The 12984-nt window shown below is 35.8% G+C and overlaps 1 protein-coding gene across 2 annotated transcripts in view; it reads left to right on the top strand.

Moving 5' to 3' along the window:
- Positions 1-12984, top strand: part of AP3B1 (adaptor related protein complex 3 subunit beta 1) — a 235939-nt gene that overhangs the window by 70246 nt on the left and 152709 nt on the right. The window lies entirely within an intron of this gene.

Raw genomic sequence — 12984 nt, 5'->3', positions numbered from 1 at the left:
AGCCATAATTAAATTTGCTTTTCAAAGAGAAAAATTATGTTTCTCATTGAATTCTTTATTTGTTTATGTTTATATGCTTCAAGGGTAGCAAAAAAAATTGTTTTTTTTTTAAAAGAATTGAAAATTAAAAGTACTTTCTGAGATGGACTAATGTACACGCTTTTGTCAGTAAGTCCTCAAATGAACACATCATATACAAACAAGCTTCTTCAGGGGCAGAAGCGATTTTTAATTTAGTTTATTTGCATCATTATAGATCAGTATTTAGGCTGTTTATATGTAAATGTATGATTTGCGGAACAATTAAGTGTTGACAAAGTAGATTGCAGTCATATCAATTGCAGTGCATTTTCCATAATTTTTCTAACTGACATCTTTGATGATAAATAGTGGATGCCAAGTCAAAGCCGATTATACAGTGCACTAGGAATTCATGGGGCTGTCAGGGAGAAGACCGATTGACTTTAAATTTACATATTAATGAGAAGATTTGTTAAGAGGGTGCTTGACTATAGAAAATAACAGCATATTTATAGGGCACGACATTTTATAAATACAGCTGATGCAGGAAAATGGAAATTAAACCTTTTAGGTTAATAAATTCAAGGGACTCCTAAAATGCATATTTGCATTTTTATTTTCTTAAATTTACTTTACTCTTTGCAGTCCAAGTGGCTGCTTTTTTTTTTATTCTAGGTCAACTTTGTATAATTGTCAAGGATATAAAATTACTTAAATGTTTTCTTTGTATTGTTCAAGCTTATTGTAGGAGAATACTGGAAGTATAAATGATGTAAGTCTCTAAGATTAAAGTTGCTTTTGTAGAAGTAATAGATTTTTTAAAATAAATGTTATAAAGCACCAAGTAAATTTTAAGAGTGATTTAATAATGTTCAGTTATAGACTGAAGTGGAACTCATGTCACTGGGCCTGATAGTAATGTCTTTAATTTTATGAATTTAAAGTTGAACTTTCTCTAGGAGATGATGATGGCTTTGCAATAATTATCAAAATATTTTACTTCACTAGTTTAGAACTTAAAATTCTGTTGTTCACAGTTACTTTTTAGTATATGATTCCAGATAATAAATTCTGGTGGAAATACATATTCCATTTTGAAATTCAAAGTGATAATTTTACTTTTCTTCCTCCCATTTTATCTGTACTTCAATTGTAAAACCTTATATAGGTGTAAGAAAGTTCCAAGTTTACAGTTTTGTTTAAAGTATTTTTAAGATAAGTTTCTTACATTTTTCAAGGGTAGCTATAAAATAAGAACTCATCAGAACACAAAGTTCATGTACATACTTCGTGATTAGCAATTTTCTGCAAGTATAAAGGTATGTGGGGAGAAGATTCAAAACTCCACATCTAGGTCCTGTTTTAGAGGACCTGAGTGTTAGAGATTATGTTTTAAACTTTCTTTACAGGTTAATTTTCTTTGTAAAATAAATTTTGTATTTTGTCTTACTAGTGGGCTGTTTTTGAATCTTATTTGGTATCCTGTGGATTTTTTAAAAAACAAAAGCTTGAAGACTTGGGGTAGAATCCATGCTTTGCAATGTACGTTTAAAAGTTTTTTGCTCACTCTTTCAGACAGCTATTGAGGAAGGAAAGGTTCAGTGTGCAATTTAATGGGAAGCTATGGACCACGTGCTGATATTAAGATGAGGTCTCTGTCTCTGCTCCCTTCATTGGTTATGGAGCATTTATCTTAAAGATTATTTTGTTGTTGTTGTTTATAGTTTATTTTTGTTTTGGTTTTTTAAACTTACATAGTTTCTTTTCTAAAGAAACATGTAAAATTTTATTCAAGTAACATGTGTGTGGTTAAAAGAATACTGCAAGGCTTATAAGAAACATTTTCCTATCCCACTTTTTCCCTGGATCAGCTACTTCAAATTCTTTTAGGCCTTTTCATATTTGTGTGCATTTAACTTTCTCCATTTCTAAGTAATATATCTATATCTATGTCTATATGGTGTTATATAGCACTATATATATTATATGTAAAGATATAGATATGTGTATATACATGTGTGTATGTATATATACATGTGTGTATATGCACGCACACACGTGTGTACACATGTATAGACACATAATATATGTGTATACACACATAATATCTATATCTTTACATATAATACATGTGTGTGTGTGTGTATAAAAAACACACTATATATATATATGGTGCTAGCATGCAAAATGAGCGCAATTTCTGGTAGCTTGAATGTTCTTCGGCACTCCCTTCTTTGGAATTGAAATTGCCTAGTTTATCATGTCACTATTACAAAGCACACCACATTCTCCATCAGAAAATTAAATTGTCTCCAAATATTATTTCATATGCAATTGTTGAGATTCTGCTAGTTGCCTACCAAGTATCAAGTCTCCAGCTTCACTTTTTAAATAAAAGAATCCTGATTTTTGTTCAGAGTAGCCACATATTCAGTTACAAGTAACCAACTTCCTCAGACTCCCTTGGAGTCAAGAAGTGGCGTGTGAACTAGTTGTAGAGACTGAAGTAGTTGTGGGGTACCCTGGCTGAGATTCTAGGAGAGCCGTTGCCGCCCTGGCAGACTTCTTGGCGCGTTTGTTTTGCCCTTTGCCGTCTGTTCATCGTCTCTTCCTGGAATGTATGTAGGATGGCGACAGGTGCAGCAGCCACTTGGCAGGCATGAAGGTGGAGCCACACTCTGAAATTTTGAAAAAAAAGTTTTCCATATGGGTAGCAGTATTTCTGTTACATATAGCTGAACACATTCTAGTCAGTACCATGGTCGCATATGCAGTGTCCCAATAACTTCATACTCTTCCAGGAGCCGTTGTCCTGGAGGCTCTGTACCCTCCTGTTCTAATCTGATTGCTTTCTGGGCTTGCTACACAGCTGTTGTTCTGGAACTTAATTTCTTCTCTCTTCTGTGTTAAATCCTCTATTTCTTAGGCCTTCCTGTCTGTACTCTCTTCTTTTTTGGTCTTCCTGAATGGAGCACATCCTCCAGTACCTTCTTACGAATGGGTAGATGAGAGAGAAAATTTCAGGATTTTGCAGTATTGCTGTCACAATATTGTGCTTGATATTTTGACTGGGCTCTTGGGTCAGTCTTCTCTTAGGTCTTCTATGTTTGAAATGTCTTGCTACTTTTACATTTGACTTCTCAGCCAGATGTTACACTGTTGGGCCACACGTTCTGAGAGCTCTGTAGTCACAGATTTTTCTGCAGGTAACTCGATTTTTTTTGTTTTGTCTGAATCCTCAAAAAGATGGTTTTTTGCTTCTTTATTTTTTTAAAATATTTAGAGGATTAGCAAGGTTGCATCTTCGGTGTGGATCATTCTATATGTTCTGTATATTCACTTCTTCCTATATTTTAGGGAATTGTCTTTTTATGTTTCAGTTTTTTAATTTGATTGTCAAACTTCTTTTCCTACTCCATGTGAATTATATGCTTAAGGAATACAGATTTTTCTATTTTATAATCTTTTGTCTGCTGTGTCTGTCACCTCTTTAAATAATTGCTTTAATGTTTGCCTTCTTATTGCATTCATATATCTCCAGTCTTTTGTGTGCATGTTAGTAATTTGATTTTCAGTGACCTGAAAGTCTGTTACTTATAATTTTTACTTAATTTGGTAATGATATTGCTTTCATTTTTAAGTTTACTCAGGTTTCACTCTTTGCTTTATTCTGTGATTTGAATATATGAGGGTTTTTTTTGTTTTTTTTTGAGTTCACATTCTTACTAACTTGCTAGAGAATTCTTTTTGATGTATGGAGAATTTTTTTACAGAATAATTTGTCTTTTGCACTTTTCTCCTTTTGTGCCATGAATGTATTGCACAGTAATTATGCTCTTTTCCTGTTGCAGCTACTTGGGAAGTGCTGGTACAGACATTTTGTTCATTCTGATATAGTGTGACTTCTTCATTCTGTCCCATCATATCCAAAGACCATTTGTTTCTTCCTCTCAGTTTCAGTCTGATTGTGGGTTATTTTACTGTGTGTTTATTACTCTAGCATAAAGGATTTGCCTTATTCTTTTTTGTTTTTCATAGCCTTAGGGCATTTTGGGAAAGGACTAACTTGTGAGATAGTAAATTCAGTCTCAACAGAGATTAATGTCATTTTTAGGAAAACTTGAACATTTACTTTAGAACTTTCTTAAATGACTTATACTGTCGTTGATAACACCTAGTATATTCCTTTGAAGAAATGCTCTTGACTTGTAAGTTGTTCTTGTTTATTTATTGTTTACCCAAGAATTCTGCTGTCCAGTAGAGTCATTACTAGCTATATGTGGCTGTTTGACTGAAATTGAAAATCACGTCCTCAGTTGCACTGGCCTCACATAAAGTGTTCAGTAGTCATGTGAGGCTGGCGCCTCCTGTATTCCGTAGTGTGATATAAAATGTTCCCTTTATCGCAGAAGTCTCTACTGGACAGTGTTGCTCCAGAGTGTCAGTTCTTTCCGAGAGTGCCGGGTTTGCTGTTTACTTCCCAGCTTCTTACCGCTCACTTCCACTGCGAGCCTCCCTCATGAGCGTACCCCACCCCCAGGAGGATGAAGAGACAAGAAGAACCGCCCAGTTTTCTTCTGTCCAGATTGGGAGGCAAGGATCGTTAATGCAGTCTCACGATGTGAGAATATGTTTTTGTAGGGTCTTGTCTTTTTAAACAACTTTTTAGAAAATTTATGCCAGTAGATTGTGACCCTCTTCTTGTTTCTTTCTACTGATTTTTTTCTAGTTTTAATTTTTTTCCCTCATTTTATTTATATTTGGGAAAAGTCTATTTTCTGTCTTTCTCTCACCATATTTACCTCGGAGCTCCAAAATGTTCACAGTATTAAAAGTATTTTATGACTTGGAACATGTACGATTAATAAATGAATTTCAGGAAGAGAGATGCAAAGCTTAAAACGTTAAGAAATGTGAATCATTCTTCTGCCCTTCTCTGATGTCTGTCTTTTTTCCACTGTGCTTTTCTCCTTGACATTCTGTCATGGATATTTATATCATTGTTTTTTCTTGACCCCATACCCCATTTGTCTCCTGTGTTTTTTTATTTTTCTGTGTTAGTCTTATTTGTTTTCTCTGTGTTAGTCTTATTACTCTAGCATAAAGGAGTAGCCTTGATTAATATTGAATTTATCTTCTAACAATCCTGTTATTTAATTTTCAGTTTTGTGATTTTGCTGCTTAGTAGTTTTCCATATTCATCTGATAGAAAATTATGGTTTTATGTAACCTAATAATGTGGTAATTTTAAACAGTCCATTTTATTCTATTCTATTTTTTATTTTGCTGATATCCCCTGGTGGCTCAGATGATAGTCTGCTTTCAATGCAGGAGATGTGGGTTTGATCCCTCAACTGAGAAGATTCCATAGAGAAGGGAATGGCTGCCCACTCTGGTATTCTTGCCTGGGAAATCCCATGGACAGAGGATCCCGGCAGGCTACAGTCCAAGAGGTCGCAAAAAGTCGGACACAACTGAGCAACTAACACTTAACATACAAACTTTAAGTTTCTGATACATATCTTAAAATTACTGCAGTTCTCCTGGAAATTGCGAGCCTTCAGCAGACTACAGAGTTCCAAAATGGTTATGTCAGATAGATTCTGCTAGTGCATCGTTGTCTAGATGGTATAGAGAATGTGGTAGTCTATGGCCATGCCACCCTGAACGTGCCCGGTCTCGTCTGATCTCGGAAACTAAGCAGGGTCGGGCCTGGTTTACTTGGATGGGAGGATGTGGCAGATGCTGTTGATTGTCTCCAGCAGACACCCCTATTCAAAAAGATCTTTCCTGCAGACAGATTTTCTGCAGGGATTTAGCACTGTGTCTTTGCAGAAGCCATGTTGCTTCCCAGCGCAAGCTAATCTAGTTAATGTTAAGCACATTCCCTTTGTAGGTGATGGGTTTAGGAATGGGCATACAACACAGTTCTGGCCAATGTGAAGTAATCAAAAATATGAGAAAAGTGGGGTGTGGAGGGGTGTATGAGAAACGTTTACTTTAATAGAAAAAGTATGAAAACATCTGACCTGAGGCTGAGATGTAACTCCATGGACTTAATGGTTTTAATTTCTGCTGATGGAATACCTTGATCAGATTAACTCTCTGGGAAATTATTTTGAAAACCAGCAGCTACAGGCACTGTCAGATGATCAAAAGTAGGCAAAACTAGAATGGATTCTACATGGGAAGGACTGAAATTTCAGGGTGTGAGTTTGTATGATTTGCCTGAGAGCACTTCCCAATCCCATATAATAATGGAAAAGTCACAGTCTTACTTACGTAGGTATTAGAGAACAGACTTCAAGGTTGGCAGAATACCTGAAAGGTTTGGAGAAAATTCCAGAAAGGTGTGGGAACCACAGGAGGGTGCAACCTTTGAAATACATGTAAACACCATCCAAATCATTACTGACCAACTCTACATGTGTGAGAAAGACTCCAATGGGTCTAGCAAAAAAAAGCAACTGGATGATTAAAAAAAAAACTAAATAGATTTCACTTGCTGGCTACATTAGGATAGACAGAGTTTGGAGTTTGAAACCAGTAAAGTTCCTGCTATAACAAATATCAGTACATGTCAGAGGAATGCAACATGAGGAACAATTTATAGCATGTGGTTGGTAATATTCAGAGTCAATTTGAAAAAGTCAGCAGACATGAGAAACAAAAATATAGCTAATGCACAAGAGAAAAAGTAGGCAACAGAAACATAATCATCAAGAAAAGACCATTACCAGACAAATAATGCAGTTACTACATTTATTTTATATGTATATAGACACACACACACACAGCAAAAATATTAAAAAGCAACATAGTTATATTGAGTGAACAAATGAGGAATCTTAACAGGGTAAAGACCCTATAAGAAAGAAATAAATGGAAATTCTGGTGCAGTTAAATGAAAAAGAAGCTAGATAGATATAACAGCCAGGAAAAGGCTGTAAAAATGTTAAGAAACCTGAAGATAGATTAATAGAAATTATTCATTCTCAAGAACCAAGAGTAAAACAAATGAAGAAAAGTGAATAGTCTCAGGGCCGTGTGAACAATATGGAATGAAATCCTTGTAATTAAAATCCCCAAGTAGGAGGAAAGAGTGAATGGGATAGAAATAATACCTGAAGAAATAAAAGCAAAAAAACATTTCATGTTTAAGGGTGAAAAAAACGAGTGTACACATCCAGGAAACACATCAAATTCCCAGGCAAAATAAATAAAAAGTTATACCTTTGTACACCGTAGTCAAATTTCTGAAATCAAAAGGAAAAGAGAAAACCTTGAAAGCAGATGGAGATTAAATAATGCATTATATACAGAGAAACAATTATTATGACTGACTGCTGATAAGAAAGAATGGAGTCTAAAAAACGATGGAGTATCTTTACATTGTTGAGAGAAAAATCTATCAACAAAGATTTCTATATTGAACAAAAGCATTCTTCACAAATAAAGATGGAATGAAGACATTTTCAAATGAACTAAATTGAAAAATTCATACATAGAACTGTATTGTAAAAAGATACTGCAAGAAGTTGTTTTGGTTGAAGATAAATGATAATCAGTGATATATACATACGTATCCATCCATCCATCTATCTGGGCTCAGGTAGCTCAGTGGTAAAGAATTTGCCTGCCAATGCAGGAAACACAAGAGATGCAGATTTGATCCTTGGATTGGGAAGATCCCTGGAGGAAGAAATGGAAACCCACCACAGTTTTCTTGCCTGGAAAATCCCATGGACAGAGGAGCCTGGTGGCCTGTAGTCCGTGGGGTCACAAAGAGTTGGATATGACTTAGGACTTACCGACTAAACACGTGTGCATGGGAGTGAATATGTGAGGGGTCATGATTAATTTTACCTAAGTTGGGTTTAATTTTATTTTGTAGTTTATGATTGAGTGAGATCCACTCTAAAATGCATTCTGCAGAAAAAACTTATTTATCTTTATCTGGTCATGAGATTGAGATTGGTTAGTTTTCAAATGACTGGGGCCACTCTTTCTCATGTCTTAGAATTCAGATTGAGCATCAACTTGTGTCATGAGTACATTTTACTGCAGAGTAACATAGGAAAATGCCTCATGTAGATTCTTTAGATTTTTCAGTAACAAGATATGGAAACCACAACATTTGAAAATGTATCTCTTAAATACTGGTGCTGAACATGCCGTCATGAAAAATGAGAAGTGTGGTGGGCAATTGAGTGCTCTGGATTTTCATAGTGAGTCAACTCAAAGTTACTAGGCACAGGTGTTTCTATAATTGTGATGTGTTGGGGGGTATTCAGTGTTTGATGATCCTCAAACCCATACTTCCACCTGTGGTGTAGTGGTTACTGGGCTGTGGTAGAAGAACATGTAAAGTGAAGAGCATAGCAGTTACCTCAAGGAAGGAAAAAATATTTGAAACCAGTATATATATTTTCTGTTGTTCTTTATAGACCTTATTTGAGGGGAAAGAGACTACTTTTTTTTTTTAGAAAAATATTAAAAATGTATTAAACATAACTTATAAAAGAAAGCAAATGTATGCCATTGATACTGAATAGTTTAATGAAGCGTTTATGATGCTGCCAGCAGCTGCTCACTCTGGTCTTGTCAGGGAACTCTGACCCATTGTGAGCATGATGCACCTCCAGTATACCACTGTGGTACCTGTGGATGTTTACGTGCTTCAGAATCCACATGTTGTAATCCTTAACTCCCGGTGTGATGTATTTGGCGATGAGGACTTTGGGAGGGAATTAGATTTCAGCCAAGTTGTGAGTGTGGGGTTCTCATCGTGGGAATAGTGCCCTTCTCAAAAGAGACACCGGAGAGCGTGCCGCCTTTCTTTCTCTGCCTGTGTGAAGACATAGTGAGAAGGCAACCAGCTGCAGTCGAGGAAGTGGATTCTCATCAGAAACCAAGTCAGCCAGCACCTCAGGCTTGGACTTACCAGCCTCCAAAACTGAAAATTAAATGTCTGTTGTTTAAGCTACCCAGCCCATGGTATTTTGTTAAAGTAGCTCAGGCTTGCTGTTATGAGTGTCTGATGGCATGACAGTGCCCTGATGTGTTCCCCTGTAGCTTTTAAGGAGTGTGTAGTAGTCTGTGTCCACGGTTCAGTGCAGACATTGTACTGTTCTGGTTCAGATCTTAAGTTGATGCTGGTGCCCTGTGGGCTGCTTGGAATTCATAAGACAAGTAGGCACACTCAGTGTTTCTCTCATGACTGCTGCCAACCCCATGGTAATTAAAGAAAGAGATGGCAGGATAAATGATAATGTTTATAAACTGTACCTTTCCAGAAATATGCTTTATGAAATAAAAGGTAATTTTTTTGGACTTCATAAAGCTTGTATTTAATGTAATAGCATTTCTCTTAACTGAAAGTGAATGTTCTAGAGCATGATGAAAAGTTAATTTTATTTTGATTTTTATATTAGCATTTGGGGTGGTCAGTACATATGAGTGAAGGGAGACCTACTTTCATATGAAATAAGATATATTAAACTCATTGATTCTTTTTAAAAGATTTGTTTTTAAATTTATTTTTAAACCAGTATTAGGTTCATAGCAAATTAGGGTGAAAAATGCAAAGAGTTCCTTTATACTCCCTATGCCTGCCCTACCTGCCTGTTGACATTTTTCACCACAGTAATACATTTATTGCAATTGATGAACGTATGTTAATACATTATTATCACCTGAAGTCCACCATTTATGTTGAGGCTTGCTCATGTTGTCCCTTCTGTTGGTTTTGACAAATGTATAATGACCTGACCCCACCATTGTGATATTTCACAACATAATTTCACTGTTCTAAAAACCCTCTGTATTCTTCTTATTTATTCCTCTTTCTGCTATAAATCCTGGTGATCACTTTTTTTTTTAATTGTCTCCATAGTTTTCCTTTGTCAGAGTATCATTTGGGTAGAATCATCCACTATGTAGCCTTTCTGGATTGACTTCCTTGAATAGTAATATGTGTTTAAGGGTGCTCTATGTCTTTCAGTGTCTCTGTTAGCTCATTTCTTTTTAGGACCAAATAATATTCCATTATCTAGATGTCCCAGAGTTTATTCATCCATTTACCTGCTGAAGGATATCTTGTTTGCCTCTGTAAATTGGCAGTTGCAAATAAAGCTTTGCATATTTTGTGTCAGCTTGTTTTGGCATAAACCAAGGACTCTGATTACTCATGTGTGTATGTGCTTAGTTGCTCAGTCCTGTCTGACTCTGCCGCCCTATGGTCTGTAGCTTGCCAGGCGCCTCTGTCCATGGGATTCTCCAGGCAAAAATAGTGGAGTGGGTTGCCATGCCCTCCTCCAGGCAATCTTCCCAACCCAGGGATCGAACCCAGGTCTCCCACATTGCAGGCATATTCTTTACCATCTGAGCTACCAGGGAAAGCCCCTGATTACTCAACCATTTGATAATATTATATATAATTTTGTAAGAAGCTGCCAATTTTTCTTTAATAGTGGCAGTACTGTTTGTGTTCCCACTAGCAGTGAATGAGAATTTCTTTTGCTTTACATTCTTGCCAACTTTTAGTGTTGTCAGTATCCTGGAGTTTGGCCATTCTAACAAGTGTGCACTAGTATGTCATTTTAATTTGCATTTCCCTAATTACATGTAATGTAATGTTGAACATCTTTTCGTAAACTTGAAAGTGAAAACTGAAAGTCACTCAGTTGTGTCTGACTCTTTGCAACCCCATGGACTATAGTCCATGGAATTCTCCAGGCCAGAATACTGGAGTGGGTAGCCTTTCCCTTCTCCAGGGCATCTTCCTGACACAGAGATTGAACCCAAGTCTCACGCATTGCAGGCAGATTCTTTACCAGCTGAGCCACAAGGGAAGCCCAAGAATACTGGAGTGGGTAGCCTATCCCTTTTCCAGCTCATCTTTCCGAATCTATGTATCTTTCCGAAACTATGTATCTTTTTTGGTGAGTTACCTGTTCAGATCCTTTGCCCATTTTTTAATTGAGTTCTTTGCTTTCTCATTGTTGTGTTTGTATATTTTGGATAACAGCCTTTTATCAGATCTATCTTTTCCAAATATTTTTCCAGGTCTGTGGCTTGTCTTGTCTTTGTCTTGACAGCTTTTACAAAGTAGACATTTTTCATTTTAATGAAATTCAGTCCATCAATTACTTCTTTCATGGACTGTGCCTTTGGTGGTGGTATCTAAAAGTCATCACTATACCAAGGTCATCTAGATTTTCTCCTGTGTTACTTTCTGGAATGTTATGGTTTGCTGTTCCTCATTTGTCTCTCATCCTTTTTGAGTGAATTTTTATAAGTGCTGTAGGTCTGTGTCTGGATTGATTATTTTTGCATGCTGATGTTCAGTACCATTTGTTGAAAAGACTGTTTCTTTTCTACTGTGTTACCTTTGCTCCTTTGTCACAAGTCAGTTAACTATATATTCATGCAGGCCTGTTTTGAAATTCCCTGTTCTGTTCCATTCATTTCTTTGTTCTTTCATTAGTACCACAGTGTCTTGGTTTTGATTACTGTAGCTTTATAGTTTGACCTTGAGTCAGACTCACTGTATAAATGTTAAGTTATTGAAAAATGTAAGCATGCACAAAGATAGGGCTAACAGTCTAATGAATCCTTCCGTATACCTCATTTAGCTGCAGCCTTCATCAACTCATGACTACTCTCACTTTAACTCAAGCCTCTTCCCACTTCTGTCCCAAATTTTATATACAATTCAAGATATTGTATAATTTCACCCATATCTATTCAGAATGTATTTCTAAAACACTGTCTTTACTTTTAAAAAACTACAAAGCTGTCTCCATTTTCCAAGTGAGGGATTTAACTTTTTTTTTAGTTCAGCTTGAGTGTGTACTTTTTTAGAAAGATGGAGAAGGTTGTCTATTGTATATAATTGATTTTATATATTTGTGTCCTTATTATTACCAGAGTTCCTTTTTAAGTCATCTAATACTTTTCCATAGGGAACCATCTTTACTTCTGTATAGGTTGTTTGAGATGCAGATCATCTCGGAATATGGATATTCCAAGAATATGGATACTGACATGGAAGTGTATTTTAAGCCTGAAGTACTCATTCACTATTAGCATAATTATTGGTAGAAATCCTTCTGTAAGGAAGACTTGACTTTTCTCTCCCATTTATTTATTTATTAGTCATTTATTTTCCTAAGTATGGATTCATAGATATTTACTTTATTCTTCAGGTTATGAACTGATAACATCATTATTTTGTTGCTAAAATGATCTAGATTTATTTTAACTGCCTTAGTTTTAGAATCAGTTGTGTTTCAAGGTGCAAAAGAGCAGGTTTTACAGGTTCATTACTGTTTTTTTACATCAGATTTCTGTTAAATGGTTCTCTCTGTAATAGTAATTTATTGTGGTAAAAGGTGAAATTATTTAAATGATCATGAGGTTTAGAAAAATTACCAACATAAGCCACTATATAAAATGTTTTAATTAATACCCATTAAAGTCCCCATGGGTGATAATACCTCATTTCTCTAGCCTTAGTACAAACAATATATAATAATTGATTTTTAAAAACTTTTTGATGCAAGCACTTCTAAAACAATTTTCTGTTTTCCTGCCCTTTGATAGTGAATGAAAGATACAACTTAATATTTTTTCTTTCTAAATTGCACCTTATTTTATCCGAGAATCAGGAGATAAGATGGTTAAGATTATATGCATAATATACTCTGAATGAGAATTTAGCATAATACCTAAAGACTGTTATTACTAATACATAATCCCTAATAACTGCTATTTCAGCTTTGTAGGGAAGGCCTTTCTACTTAGTTCTAAGTTTATAGATGTTTTGTATGAATTGAAACTTCGTGTGTGCATGCGTGCTAAGTTGCTTCAGTTTTGTCCGACCCTTTGTGACCGTGTGGACTGCGGCCTGCCAGTCTCCTCTGTCCTTGGTATTCTCCAGGCAAGAATTCTGAAGTGGGT

This window comes from Odocoileus virginianus, chromosome 6 (assembly GCF_023699985.2).
Source record: "Odocoileus virginianus isolate 20LAN1187 ecotype Illinois chromosome 6, Ovbor_1.2, whole genome shotgun sequence".
Classification (NCBI taxonomy): Eukaryota; Metazoa; Chordata; class Mammalia; order Artiodactyla; family Cervidae; genus Odocoileus; species Odocoileus virginianus.
The sequence above is the reverse complement of the archived record's forward strand: the minus strand, read 5'-3'. Positions and strand labels throughout refer to the sequence as shown.